This window comes from Bombus bifarius, unplaced genomic scaffold, assembly GCF_011952205.1.
Source record: "Bombus bifarius isolate JDL3187 unplaced genomic scaffold, Bbif_JDL3187 scf7180000008212, whole genome shotgun sequence".
Classification (NCBI taxonomy): Eukaryota; Metazoa; Arthropoda; class Insecta; order Hymenoptera; family Apidae; genus Bombus; species Bombus bifarius.
The window spans coordinates 402,216-418,135 of NW_022884515.1; the positions used below are offsets into that span (position 1 = coordinate 402,216).

The 15,920-nt window shown below is 43.5% G+C and overlaps 1 protein-coding gene and 1 long non-coding RNA gene across 4 annotated transcripts in view; one reads left to right on the plus strand and one right to left on the minus strand.

Moving 5' to 3' along the window:
- The window catches only part of LOC117210750 (transcriptional activator cubitus interruptus), a 145,961-nt gene that overhangs the window by 95,461 nt on the left and 34,580 nt on the right, over window positions 1-15,920 (plus strand). The gene's annotated exons all lie outside the window — the stretch shown is intronic.
- On the minus strand, window positions 7,490-9,376 carry LOC117210752. 2 transcript variants are annotated; one of them, XR_004488152.1, is made up of 3 exons: window positions 8,867-9,376; window positions 7,996-8,269; window positions 7,490-7,864 (listed from the first exon to the last, which is right to left on the minus strand). It is a non-coding gene; the product is annotated as an uncharacterized LOC117210752 (long non-coding RNA). The 2 variants fall into 2 exon arrangements; XR_004488153.1 differs by lacking the exon at window positions 8,867-9,376 and adding an exon at window positions 8,349-8,651.

The following is a 15,920-nucleotide window of genomic DNA, read 5'->3' on the forward strand; positions in this document are numbered from 1 at the left end:
CTTCTTCGGAGTTTAACATTTCTAAAGTTTCCGTTTCGTGGGAGCGAATATACCATGAACTTGTACTTAGTTTATCATAAGATAAAATATGGTTACAGATGGTCGTTATAAGACGTAGTATGGTTGCACTAAATGTAATAACTGAATGCGATGGATTTTGGGTCACGTTGGTATTCGACGACTCCTACAAGTTTTATACGCAGTAAAGAGATTGACGATAGAATAAAATGCAAAAGAATGTGGTTAGTCTCTATGGAAATAAAATGTATTTTTACCGAGTAACCAATAGAAGTCATTAATTTACAATGTGTTATCGGTGACCTGCATTTCGATCGATTTAGCAAAGGGTCCCCAGATCGAAACTTGGTTTAGTTTTTGTCCGCGTTAATTGCCAGACACCTCTCGTGTTTTCCCGGGCTTAATGACCAGCTGAACACCTTCCACGTTCGTTGCTTTCCGTATGGGTACTCACATACGAATACTTCACGACCAAGCTGTAAAACCAGCGAGGGTTGCTCCCCGAGTCCTCTCACCTGCTCCCGAAAATGCGAACGCGAAAAAAGTTTGGAACTTGGTTAATTGTCGAAGGAACATTAGTCCAGGCTGAGGGTAGACTTTTATGGTCCGAGGACACCGTTGGTGGTTTCTTCCATGGATTATTCTTGTATGTATTGGTCAACCCTTTGAATTCGACTTTCTACGGTACTCTCTTTCTTTTTTTATGTTATCCTCGCACGGTGCAGTGCGAAACACCTGCTGCAGTAGGTTTTATATATGAAGACTATACGAGCAAAACGTGATGACAAGTCACACTTTTCGGTTTTACAATTCAATTCTACGTGATTAAAAATTGTTCGGATTAAATATGTAATTTCGTTGACATTCTGAATACTTGGAGAATTATTATTTTTTATTATTTTTATCATTATGATTCTTAGAAAATTTCATGGATTTATATAACAGGTCGTCCCTGTTGTATCTTTGTGCTAAAGTATTTATTTTCTAGCAATTAACATAAAAATCAGGAAATCATAATTATCATTCTTATACCGTATTCACCGACTCAATCTATGATTTAGACAAAAAAATTCATATTTATGATTAAGACACAAGGAAAAGACATTCAGACCACTTTTTTTTCTCAGAACAGAATTTGAATTATGTATGAATGACTTTCGATTATACCTAGAACCATCTTGAAATATGTCTTTAATCTATCTTGGAATGACTTTCGAATCTCCTTTGATCGTCCTTGAAGTCACCTTTTGTTCGCCTGCATTTAACCTTCGACCAACCTCGCATTGACCTTGAAACGAGCTTCGCTTAACCTTGAAAATTACCTTGCATTTACCTCCAATTGACCTTCGATCAACTTCCAAACTACCTTCGAAATGATCCTGGAATTACCTTCGATTAACTCCCAAATGACTTTCATCTACCTTCACCTTTATATTCTATGTCTTCACCATCCACGGTACTATTTCGCTTCTAATTGCTATCATTACCGTACGACGATTCGTTATTCGATTTTTATGCATCCTTATGCATAACGTTCCTCTATAATCGAAGGAAAGAATGAAATACGATTATTAGCAGACGTAATCGTCGCAGAATCATCGACATAAATCTCAGCTTCTGCCATTCTAATGACGAAACAAAAGCAACGATCGAGCGTCGTGTCCCATGTCGCGTCGCGGTTTTTGCGCGAGCGCGCGAGCGCGATGAGGTGATAATCTTCTTCGCGTGGAAGAAGAGGCCGGAACGCGCGCGAGATTCGATGGCGTTTTTGCGTGCGACTTAGTTGGACGGGAACATCTGCCGGTTCGTATCATAAAGCGACCGGGATTGCCGGGCGTTTCGTAATTACAGAGGAAATGGAAGGGTCTAAATTGTAAATTACGAGTGTACTCTAAAGGGAGGAGGGTTTTAGACGCGTGAAAAAGGAACGGCTTGATCTTAGACGCGGGAACACATATTTTATCCCCGTAATAACACACCAACGGCAAAGTTGACGAACGGAAATTGCGATCGGCCGCGATGAATAATGCGGCACCGTTCCATCGTTTTCGAGGCCAGGCCAAGGGATTTTAAATGTCTTTATTTTTCAAGAACGAGCTCTCCGTGTCCCAGGGAAATGTATAACATAAGTAATGTTCTCGTTCTGTGTATTCTCTAACATAATTCGTCGTCATTCCGTCTTTACGATGTTTTTCCCTTTTAGGTTGGAAATTCTTCTCTTTTTTCAAGTAGGATTTATTTAGCTTAATTCCTTCGGTTTAATTTCTGGAAGCATTCGTGTGTGGCCCAAGTCACATTCGATATTTTATTTAAACTAGTTTATATTTTCGCATTCAACGAAATTCCTTTATGCTAATACGTTTTGACTAACATTTGAATGACCGAATATTTTGTGGAATCATTTTTTGAGAAGATGCAAAGATATTTCTTCTCGTGTTTTTGTAGAGAAGATATCATATACTAAAACTTAAGATGAATCTTAATGGATAGAAATATATTTATCGTTTAGCCGAATAATGTATCTGTGGCTAATACGAGCATCTGAATGATAATGGTCTTCAAAAATAAAAATTTAAACGACATTTGTGATTGTAGTTGAAGATTCATCTCGAATGTAATTCTTCTTTGCAAATAAATTCAGCCATGAAGTATCAAGAGTATGACCCGATATCACAAAACAATGAGTCAATTATTAAAAGACCGCGAAAGTTTGAATACAAAAGAAACGAGAATGGCTATGTCAATTTGAATCACTTGACATTTGAACGTTGATACTTGAAGAGTTCATAATTTACGTCGAGTTTTATCTCGTCCGAATGACGTTTCATGTAAATGAGCCGTGTTTGACAAAACTGTTCAGCGGTGAAACTTGAAGCAGCATGTTAATAAACTTATCGTAAGATTCATTGTATCGATCTTGCCCTAACCTTATTTCCCAAAATTTTCCTAATTACACATGCTTAACTAAAACGTACAACAACCCATTCAACATCCAGCACAATGCTCGTCAAACGAGCACCACGATCATCTACCCTTTCAGCATCTTCGCTAACCATCCATTACCCAAACGAGATGGACAATTTTCACGCGTCAATCACCCAGCCACCAATACCATAATTCAAGCTAATTCGTCAATTAACCTCTTGCATGCTCGCTTAACGAACGTACTTCATCCGGCTAATGAACGATTAAATTCCACTAGCTCACCAAAGCGATCGGTAGAAGGTTGGGCGCGATTAAATCACCGGAGAAACCTCGACAGAAAGAAAGAAAGAAAGAAAGAAAGAAAGAGAGAGAGAGAGAGGATCGTGTGCCCATCACTGGCGGTGGTGCTGGTGGTTAGAATCCATAGGGGCCTCGCGGTGCCCCGTGGTAACGTGGGTAACTTAATATTCCGGGTAATAAATAAGAGAATGCGGCTCTGTCCGCCCCACAAAAAACCCCCCGCGGGCCAAAGAGCAAGACGCCTACGCTTCTCGTAGTACCCACAATCCGGTCCGCGGCCCTTCTACCTCACCTCGTCGTTTCTGGGTCCACAAGCACACGGGTCCTCCCCACTCTGAACCCTTGAGTCGCGCGGTACGAAAAGTTTGTGGGCCTGTCTTAACCTCCCGTGGCCCTCACGCTCAACACCCGAACGTTATCCGGCCAAGCCATCGCGTAATTAAGTTATTACGCTCGCGGGGAACTCGTCCTACTGCTCGTGTGTTCAACTCTCTCCCCTTGAAGAGGAGAGGGGGAGGGGTAGCGACTCTTTGACGTATGAATTTTGAGATATCGGCTCATGGACGCATGTGGACGGTGTGGAGCAAGCGATGTTTGCAGAAGGCAAGTTGGCACTTTGTGGCGGAGGTTCGTTTGATGGAGATAATTGGATGAAGAGATTGGAGTAGAGACGAAGGTAATGGTTGGTTATAGTAAAAGGATGGTTAATCAGAGGAAGAGCGTTTCTATATATCGTATCGTCGTTTCAACGATGTTCCTACGGTAAATCATTTGCGAATCGCCCTTTTTACTTGCAATCTTCGACTTGGTCTAACAAAGCGGATTGGGTGGAAAAATTAAAGATTCGGGGTTGGAATGGGGTTAGAGAGAGAGAGAGAGAGAGATTTGGTGAGAATGGAAGATGGTAGTAAATTCTTGGTGAAGCTATTAGATTCGCGTTTGGCACCGTTTTGAAGTGAATATATCTATCAGTGTTTGCCAAGAGCATCGAGCTCTTGGTGATAGAGTCAGATTGATGATACTTGTCAATTTTTTGAACGTGTAACGGATTCTCCAAACTGTGTAAATGAACTTTATAGAGGAAAGAAAGGTAAGATTGATGGTAAAGAAATCACTTGATTCTCCTTCGATTACCAAAAAGTGAAATTGAAATAAATCGCTTAAGAGTCGTGCATCGAACATAGATCGTAAACGTTCCTAACGTCATAAACAATGTCGGGGAAGATTCTGTGAACGAGTATACACCGGCTTCAGAATGTTGTACTCTTCCTTGGGTTCTACAGTCGATCTTCGTCCCTTGCTTCGTAGATTGCGGCCCGTAGGCCACGGCGTGTGTGCCCCTTGCTGATCTTGCTCTCTCTCTTTGCGTTTCTTCTTCGCTTCTCTCGATGCTACCCGGACAATCAGCACGGCGGAGACTAAAGGGGGAAGCTGTATCGTGCAGCAAGGATCTAAATTGATTTTAGATCCCGAGGACCGATTGGGCCGCGGCGAGAGTAGCCCCGCGTTAATTAAGAGTGTCCGTGCTGCCGTCTCAATAAACCTACGGATCCTTGAATTACGGAATTATGACGGGAGCCGATGATGGTAGCCCCTATCGCGGATCTTTGCTCGCGGTGCTTCCGTATTACGGAACGGCCCTGGCCGCCAGGCTTATTACCGGTTTCCCAAACACCAGCTTCGACATCGAACGATCTTTTTTCAAGTCATTACATCAACCTGATCGAGATCGATAAATCTACTCCGTGATAACAATTTTTACACTTAAGGGATTGGAGATCGGGGAAAAAGCTCGTAAATTTTATATATACATTTTATCCTCGAAAGACACGAAGCCGAAGAAAATATTTACAAAGATTCTGATTCGCGAAAATATTCGCCAAGAATTCTTACTCTCCCAGAGATGAACGATCAGAGAGAAAATTCGCAAGAATTGTTATTATCCGAAATACGAAGAGTCAAGGGAAGGACTTTTATTTCAAGAAACTAGCGCGTTGAAGGAGGAATTCTTCAAAGATCTTACTCCAGAAAACTTCGCTACTCAGTCGTACGTCGCGCGATACACTTCGCTATACTGCTCTCCGAAAGTCCAAACGTAGAAAAGGAAAGTTGTATTTTTTGCAGTGTTCCAGAGAAACGGGGGAGTATAGAACCAGGTGTATATATATATATATATATACACTCTACTCGCGCTAAGGTCGAAATACAAAGCAAAAAGAGGCGGAGGCTGGCACAGCGAGGGGACCAGGGTTCGCAGCCTGTTTCGGTCGTTCATAAATCCTCCACCTTGGATCCAACCTGCCTCCATCCTCCTTCCCACCCTCCCCCCTCCCTTTGGCCGGGTCCCCCTTGGCCCTGTTGCACGCACACGCGCACGCAGACAGGCAGAAATTTAGTCGCGCGCGCACACCGATCTCTCCTCCTTACGTTCTTATCCAATTTCTTATCCCTCTCCTGGCTCCTCCACCCACCCTTCCCCGTTTCACGACCGCACCATTATGCTTCTCGTCCCTTCATTTGTTTCCCGCTTTCTCCCTGTCGGAGCACCCTTTTTCTCCGAGCCACACAGAAGAAGAGGGAAGGGGGGAGACACAAGGGGGAAGCAGGTCACCCACGCAGATTTAATATGGAATCGCGTAAACACGCGGTTTCCCGCAAACGAATGGCTGGGAACAAAGACTGGGATTGGTCGTTTGTGGGCTGGATGAAAGGGGAATTGTATATGGTGTAACGTTTTGCTGGCTGGCTGTTTTCAATGGTGTCATCGCTCAGTGACGAGTTAATTCTATATTGGATTATACAGTTTTTGGGTGTATCGAGATGTTAGAAGAGCATGAGAGATTAGCGTGTATAGTTCTTCTTGTAACTATTAAGACACCTATCGAGACTGTTGAAGTTTCAAAGATTTTTATCGTTGTTTCTATAATGACAAAACAATCGTGTATTAGGTTATTTCATTTTTTGATTGGAACGATTTAATACTTATTTGTTTGTTGTATTTTTGATACCAGTCGTGACGTACATATTTATACGCCTTAAAAAATTATTTCGCTAAAAACTCAATTGACTTCGCTGTTCGAATCTCTTCGTAACCTCACACCCCCAAAATTCAACAAATCCGCAGAAGAAATCTTCTCTCTAATTATTCCCTAACTTGCGAATATTGTACTTTCCTAATCTCACATTCCCTTCACCAGAATGCACGTACAGTTCTGCGCATTCCGCTTTGCGAGGAGAAAGAGGAAGCACGGCGTCAGCACGGATCCTGTGCGTCAGGATGCGAGTTAATCGGAGAAGTGGTCGAGAGGGAGAGTGATCTAGAGTGGCCCTAAAGCGTGCGACTGATGCGCGCACTTGCATGGCACGCCGCGGGAATTGTAAATAGTGTAGGCATCGGAGGACCGTGCAGAACATGGAACGAACCACAGTGAAACGAAACAAACCTATGGAGGCGAAGGAGGAACGATATAGGAGACCAAAAGACGAAGGCGAAAGAAAAGATGAAGAAAGAGATGGACGACAAAGAAGAAGAAGAAGAAGCGGGACAGGACAGAGTCAGGCCGGCGGCGCTGGGCTGCGCGTGTATCCGCCCACGTAATCTTGATTGTCGACACACCTCCACCTCCACCACCTTCTACCACGAAATGCACCCACACACGTGTACACATTCCCTGCGTGTATGATATCCTCTCTTTACACAAACGAACGAGCCTGTGGGCACCTATGCGCTGTCCGGATGCAACCTGTGCGCGATCGTACACACCAGGGGCGGATCAACCCTGGACGCGCGCGTTTTGCCTCGCTTGCTCGCTGTAAAGTATCCTCTCTAATTGAATGCGCTCGATGGCGCGTCGTGTAATTTAGTCGGGTCTTTATGATGCCCCTTTCCGCGGCGCGTACGGGGGTGGAGCCCCCAAGGGGTCGAGCTTGAGACGTTTGGGAAACGAGCCAGCTCCGAGACCGTCTCTTTGGTTCCTTAACCGTACTATTGGCGATTCTGATGGGAAACGAGCGGGGTCGAGGCACTCGGTTTTTAGGAATTCCAATTTTTGCAGGGTAGGAAATTTTAGGTTGATGCGCGATTTGAAGAGATTAGGAGTTTGAGGTGTTTTATGATACGTGTGAATTATGTATTATCTTTGGACGTAGGGGTCATTGTTCCTTTTTTTCTTTTTTTTTTTTTTTAGGTCCTTGTGACGTTAGATGAAACTGGTTCGATATCCTCTTTAATTTTATTGTACCTACATCGTGCGTATTCTTCTACGCTATAACTTATAATATCAGAGAACTGCTTACGTCAATGGTTGAAGAAGAAGATTAAAAGAAATATAATGGTAATTGCATGTGTTACGATATGTCAATACAGAAATATCACAATCGTTATTGGTTGTGAAAAACAGTGCTACACAACATCCTCCTATCTTTCATAGTCACCTCTGCTCGTTCTCCTTCGTTAATTAGTCCCCTTATTCATCTTCAAGCTGCAGAACGTCGTCCACCAACCTTCGAATCCTTCAACCACCTTCCTCGATCTCTGTTAAAAAACCGTTCGCTCCCATACTTTGCTCTCCTCATTCTTCCATCGTTAATTGGTCTCATCGTTAATTCGCCGTCAGGTTCGCTGAAAGGCAACGACGCGTCAACTTCGATATAATGATCGGTCGTGTGTTACTATCGAGTCCCTCTGCTGTGCTCGTTCGTAAAATACGACGAAGCGTGTGGAACGGCTCGTGGTAACTAGATATTACTCACCTTTCAACGTGATCGCTCGTTACTTGCTCGATCGGCCAGGTTTCAGGTATTAGTCTGACTATTCGAAGGCGTCCATTCATGCACCGCGAAACGATCAACCGCGTACGAATACGAAGATCGTGTGGCGCAAGCTAATCGCGCTAATTAGTCGCTGTTCCACGCTGATCCGTTGAATAAATCAACCGGCTTTACGAGCGGCCAGACGGTTCGGTTGACCGTTCAACGAGGGGAAAATGGCCGATCACGATGCAGGAGCGTTCGATTCGCTTGCTTTCTGGAATTTAAACGATCCAAAAGGACTCTGTATTGGATTCGATACTGCTGCCTTTAAAAAATGTTACGAAACATATTACATTTATTTGTGACTTGTACACATGGTTTCTCGAGAATTGCTGGAATTTCTTGACAGCTATATTATAAGTTACTGGTAGAGGAAAGAGGTTGACAACATTTATAAGAACATGGTAAATTGAATTACATTACAGACATTTACTTTACGCACTATCCAGTTCGATACGAGCGGCTGTTAGTAGGAAGTTGAAGTCGTTCTTTTGTAATTCGATTTACGGCAGCTGCACCTTTTGATTGGTATCACTTAAATTGCTTTAATTACCATTAATATATTGTAATCTGTTCTGCATATACAATTTTCTCAGGCAAATAAAAAAATAATTACTTACATCTGACGTTAATAAATTTGTTTCTGAAAACGTTACTGTTATTCCACGTCCTAATACTACCAACCTAATCTTCTTCACAATCTATTCAACTTATTCTTCAACCAATTCTAGTACCACTTAAAAAAATATTTGAACGCTTCCTTATTTTCGACAAAATAAAATTTCTTGAAACACCTAACGATATCACTTACATCCTTCCACCTACTCTGTGCGGCACATCATAAACTCGTTCCACGAAACGATCCCTCCTTCGATCATCCATCAGCACTACAAAACCACCAATTCAGCTCAACTCGGAAGCAACAAAAGATACACGCCGATGCTTTCAGTCGTTTCACTCTCAAATATCTCTTGCTTATTTTCAGCAAAACAGAGTTTCTGACAATGTATAAGAATATATCACTTGCACCCACTTAACGAAGTACTTCAACGAGTCAACTCGCCAAAACAATTAACCTCCTCGAACCACCCACCTCCGTTGTACAAACTAAGCAACAACCATCAGTCCAACCCAAAAGAAGCAGCGCAAACACACCGACAATTCCTGCCATTTCGATTCACCGTGCGGGTCGCGTTTCGCGTCTCCAAGAACTGGTCCAATGATACGCCAACGTTATCCGGCTATCATCTCGTGCCTCCTCCCTCTCCGTACGACTCACGGGATAAATTCATGAGCGCGATGTCCTCGCGAGCGGCCTCGAGGAGCCGGCCATGTAAATGTAAAGAGGGGCTTCTCGCGAGAGGAGCGAGCGCGAAGCGAACGAGCCAAGCGCAGCATTTTATTAGCGCGACCACGACGGGGGTAGGTGGATCGAGAGGAGGCGAGGGAGGAAGAAGAGGAAGAAGGAGGACGATGGCGAAGAGACGAAGGAAGAGATCGAATGAGTTGGAGGCAGAGGAGAACGGGGGAATGTTGTAAGCTCGCACTCGCGTCGACCTTGCTTCGCGCGAGCACACGCCGCGCTATTACGACGCTGTTCGCGCTCGCGACGCCTGGCCACGCTGCTTCGTGGGATCCTCGAGGAAATTAACGACGACGCGTCGATCCCCCACCCCCGTAGCCCTGGTCGCTCCTCGCTGTTCCGTTCCTCCAGCACACGCGATCCTCATGCCTTCGAACTCGTTTCGAGAGATCCTTCTTCCAGTCGGTTCTTCGCTAGTGTATGTTCTGCTGTACTCATGTATCGGTGAGAGTGTGTCCCGAGGTGCTTCTGATTGATTTCGCGGTGTTATGTTAGTGAAACGTTGGTTTCGGAGGGCGGTGAGGTGGTTGAAATAGGACGAGTTGCGGGGACGAGGGGCAGGAATTGTTTAACTCTCGGACGGCGGAACTTGAAGTATTCTGACTTATGTAGATATCCGTTATACTGGAAGTTACATTTTTCTGTCATTATTTATCAAATTTACGAAGAACGTTATTTGTTACATAAATTTAGTCATCGCTACAGCTTGGGTCTTTACGCGTTTATGGGAAATGCGCAGGATATATGTAATACAGAAAAATGTATAAAATATCCAAGGTACTAAAGAGTGAAACGAATCTCTGCCTAAGTTGCGTTTCTTTAGTCGCACTAGCGAAAATATAAATCGAAATATGAAAGCTTTCCTCGACAAGCGTTCTATATATGTTTTAGCAATGGTTGTTTAAAAGCACAGATAGGCTACGTTTGATACGTTTTCGTAGACACTAGATGTGTCTCCGAGGAGAAAGTTGAGTTATACTGCTGAGACGTCTACACCAAATGTGTATGACATTGTGCAACGCACAATGGCTGCATTTTATTCGCGATATTGCCAGTGACCCGAGAGGTTAGGCAACTCCGTACGTATAAACACGGAGCGATCACGAATTCACAACGAATTCACATCGATGAATTCACGTCGACGAAAAATTGACGATACTTGTCTGGGAATAAGAAATTCGTGAGGCTCTCAGAAGAACTTAATCCGACGTTGGCGGGTATATAGAGTGCGATGGGAGTCGGGATCGAGGGCAGGGTGACGGGTTTGCCCGGGGTCTCTCTCTCGGTCTGCCAAAAGGAAGAGACGACCGGTAATTTCGCCCGGTCGGAATGAAGCGTGGCGTCCGGGCAAAAAGAGGGCCTGGTCGTTTTATGCCTTGCTCGCACCGTGTTGTACATTAGGCTGTAGGTGTGCGTACACACCGGTGGGGATAGAAAAACGAGCGGGTCCGATGGGGCCCGCGGAGGTGACGCGGAGAAAGAGAACCCAGCGAGAACCAGCCGAGAAGGTAATTGTACGAGGCAATCACGGCCACGTTACAGCGTTCTGCCTAAAAAGCGTGACAAAACGTAGCGGCTTCTTCAATTTGGAGAGAAATAGCAGAGCGAGGGGAGGAAGGGCATAACTAAAATCTTCATCGTTTCCGACCACGAGGGCGAAACTTTCGACGAGGCGAAACGTCTCGGGCAAAAAGCGATTCGATTCGAACGATCGCGTATCGAGCAACGGGGTGAATGGGATTAATGAAACGAGTGTTTTTCTCCTGGATCGCTATTTTTTTTCTTTCTGCTTCTTCGAGACGTTGTATCATCTTTTGTTGCGTTCGTTGAAGGGGAATTACGTGAGCGATTTGGAAATCGATTTCTTGTATGCACAGGGGTGATTGAAAGGGTTTTTTGTTTTTGGAATTCGACATGGTTTCTGCTTCAGTGGACATTCGGCTTTTGTTTGGACGTGGGTGAAAGTCTCGTGGTACGATGAGTTTAGTGGAAGTCCGTTTATTTGGACTTATTGAGCAAATGGTTTGTTCGCTATGAGTTTATTGATTGTTCTTACTACTCTGTAATTTCGCAGGATTTTTCTAGTAGTTTTGCTTGAACATTACGAAATAATTCGTCGAATAGCATATGCGGTATACATGATCATTGCAAATTCATACAATCTCATTTTTTCAAACTAGGTATGGATTATATTAATATTTCATGTACAACTTTTATCTTGCCTTTAAAATGCTCTTAATTGGTCCTTTTCTCATACAACACCTTACACCTTAAACAAATACTTTCGCGACTGACAGTAACATACCAAATTACCAAACGCACATGTCTGATTACTATCAAAAATCTCGCCCAGCACTTATATCACTTACTACGTCGCTTCCTCAGTTCCCTCGCTACAAAGCGATCTCGATATCTAATAACCATCGATGCAACTCTGTCCAGCTGAAAAAGAAAAAGGAAGATGAAAAAGCCAGCCACGAGAAGCGTGACCATGGTGAGAAACGTTGGTCCACAGACACCCGTCGAGTTCGGCATTAGCTTCATTACCGAAAGGTCAGCCGCGACACTTTCTGACCTTCCTTTTCGAAGCTCCTCCGGAGATAACGAGCGACTCGGCAAGAGGAGGCCATCGAGAGTCATCGATGGCCCCGAGAAACTCCAGCAAGAGCGAGAAAGTTAGAGCGAAGCGGAGAGAAGCGGAGAGTCGGTTCCTCTGTGCCGGTAAACGACCTTCGGTTCTCCTCTGGTTCCAACTTCTCTGTCCGAGCGTCAATAGAGTCATTAGTCACGGCCCTCGGTGTACCCACGATATTCGTTCCTCCTCTACCTGGGGCCTGTCCCTCCTTCGACCCCTCTTTTCCTCTCCATCTTCTTTCGCCGCTGCCACGAAGAGAGAACTTGCACGCCGCGCCGCTCTGCCTCGTCCCTTTTTCATCTCCACGGATCGTTACTTCCCACACGGCACGGAATGTCTCTCGACGATGTGTCCTGGCTATTCTTCGGCAACGTCTTAACGCGTTGCGCAAATATTGAGTCAATTCCGGAGATCGGATAGGGTGTGATTGTTGCCGATGAGAGGCGAGAGAAGGTGGAGAGTTTGTGATTTATCGTGGGATCACGAAATGGGATTGTGTGATCTAACGGCTAGGCTTTTTGTGTATTTGCTTGGGCCTGGAGAGTGGCAGTCGTGATTCCACGATCGAATGTTTAGGTTCTTTAAGAAGGTAAGGTCGTTCGATCGACTAGCGATGTTAGACCTTAACAATTTTTTACATTTTCGAAAGTTTTTATCATTTTTATGATGTTGAAGTCTATTGACGCGATTAAAGGATACAGCAGCAACTCTAATCCTAATGTTGTATCATTTCGTGTGTTAGATCTTCTACTTTTGTGTTTATCGGAAACATATTAAGCTGAATTATAATTATAATACAGCGTATAGTGAAAGTATAAGGACTTTGTTTTAGTAGTTCTAATAGTAAGAACAATTCGATATTATTTTAAACAAATAAGATAAAAATCCTGCGAATAATAATCCTCGCTAGCGAAAGTAATAATTGGTTGACGGATTGAAATGAATGAACCCGTGTTACAAATAATAAAGTATGGTCCAAAGGACAAAGTACTTAATCTCGGGATAGAAAGTAAGCGGAGGCTATTAGACATGAAGGATTTTCGTCATAGTTAGTTGCACAGTGTTCCAAGCAGCGTATAATATTGAATCGCGATAAAAGTATTACCACATAAACTATGTGAATCCCAATTGTTTTGCCGCGCAAGATTTATTGTGTTGATATGCATAGCTGGTACGAGATATCAATCATCGAGCACAGTAAACAAGCGTTATTATATGGCAGCTGCTGACAATAACCGACAGCCCAAGGGTCTGACGTAGCTTCATAAATTCCATATCGAATCCTTCTCTGACACGTGTTGAACTTCTTATAAAGGACATATTCTCTTCCACTTTATATAATGCTACAAAAGAACGAAAATATAAAATCTTCAGCCCCTCTTAAGTAATTCTCCATTATATACATACATGTAATTATACATCTTAGTTTGATACAGACTATATTAATTTAGAGATAGGAAATATAATTAATTCCTATCGGCTAACATGATCGATATAGCATGATCGTAGAACATGCTCGATTAATACGTTCATCTAATATGAAAAAGCAACAACGTTAAATACGACGTTACCTTGCAATTATCCTTTTAAAGAAATTAATACACATTTAAATTCTAAACGTTAATAACCACTCTTCCTCGTCGCCCTAATCACCACTACAACAAAACATTCTTAATTGACGGGCACAAACAACCAATTTAAAATCAATCCCCGCATGCGCAAGAAGAAAACGATAACACGACGCCACGTAGAAGGAAAAGCCACGTCCTCGAGTCGCAGTCGAATCCTCGCCTATAGGGCGGAACGTTTTCCAGCGCGATCCCGCGGCCGATGAATAATTCACCGTGTACCGCGCGACGTTTTTGCGCACGAATTACTTCATTAGAGACGAGCAGTCGCATCCTGTCGTGGCGACAGAAGCGTACGGTTGCCTGTCCTGCATGTCGATTTTAACCGAAACCTGAAAAGGAATAAGGCGACAAAGAGCCGGTAAGGTTTTCTATGCCGTGAAACCGAGCCGGGGGTGTATACCGTACACCCGTCACGTATCCATCCAGCGTAGGATCCCTGAAAAACCACCGAACGGTAGTCGAATCTCGCGTGTAAATCGGCCGCGAGGAACGCGCCACCCTCTTCCCCACGTCACGTCTCTGACGAGCGGATCATCGTTAATTAGGGGAAAAGCGTGGCCGGTGATTTAAGGGGCCGTTTGATCAGCACGCGAGAGGAAAGCCTTGGGGCGCCATGGACATAAGCCAGAAGGGACCAACGGTTGCCTTCGTTCCATTGGTAATTGAGAAAGATTAGTTTTCCGACGCTTTTCGCGCCGTGATCGCGCGAAGTTTAATTAACCACGCGCGATACGCTCTTGAGAATGTTAATTAATCACGCGGGACGTGCCGCTTTCGGAAATTTGCTTGCGGATTTGTAGACGTATTGGAATTTTAATTCTTTTTTTTGTGTTAAAGTGATTTACGATATAGGAGGTTGCTGTTTCTTGGTGTATGGAAGAAAATTTTCTGATTTGCAGCGGTAGGAAGTGGAAGTTTTTGATTTACGCTAAGGACAATTGGAGTTTCTTGGTTAGCGGTGCAAGGAGTTGGAATTTTTGTGTTTTTCGATGTAGGAATTGATACTCGTTGGTCTGCGACCTAAGGAATTGGAATCTTTCGATTTGCGAAGGTGGAATTTAAGAAGGAGGAATCCTTTTTGTTTTCGGTTTAGGATGGAAAGAATTGAGATTTTTTAGCTTGCGATAAGAGAAAGTGAAATTTTTTAGGTTACTGAATTTGTTTGATTGAATTATTTTATTTTCACCCTTTTTTTATCTGTATGAAATATCGCGTAGTTTCGGATCGATTGTTATATTCGCAAAAATAACAGAAGAAAGGAAAAGCAGAAAGTTTCCAACGAAGATCTTCGAGTGCGCTCGTCGTTCGTAACTGCAAGGGTTAGAAGAAACGATGGCAGGGAGAGGCGCGATAAATCCAGCGGGTGGCGCGATAAATTTCTTTCGCGAAAACACAAAAAGCGCATTAACGTCGCATCTCCGCGACAAGACAGGTAAGCTGCGTCATTCGTAGAGGAACTGCTAATGGCCACAATGAAAAAGAAAAAAGGAGCCTTCGCTGATCGCTCATTTAATCCCAAAAAAGTTCTCTGAAAGTGGAATCATTGGGAGCAAGTTACTCCTCTTTTTCCTTAATCGATCGTGTTACTCGTTTATGTTCGTTATAATTTCTTTATATACCGATCGTTCCTTAAATTGGACAAGATTCGTTTAAGAGTCAGTAAAATGAAGTTTCAACTTTATATCGTAATCGTTATAGGCTAAATATGCAAAGTCAAGTTATAATTTTACGTCGTATCGAGTAAGCAATACGTCTGAAACGTAATCTACAGAATAATCGGTAATCGGAAATGATTATTAGCCACGAACAAGTGCCACACAAATCCGCAACTATTGAAAACGACTGCCTGATGCCAGTACGAATGTGTGCGAATAATTTTATCGAGACGAGAAAACAGAACATCGCCAATTACTCGCCGACGACTTCATCTTCCATATGCCGTACAATCGCCGTTTAAACTCGCTAAAAACAAATTTCTCTGGCCAATTAAAACTGACGTATTCCCTTCGTTCCACTCACGATCTCTATCAACTGTACGAAATCTTCCAAATCGTATCTATCGACCGATTTAAACCACATAAAACCCTTTGTCCACATTCTGTTTCACTCAAAGCAATTTCGTGCGTTAAAGGACGCAACAGGTTCTCCTTTCTGGTGATTCGTCGCGTTTTAACACGGACCACGCAGCGGACCTGTGTAATATTAATTCGATATGCTAATCGAAGAAACATTCCAG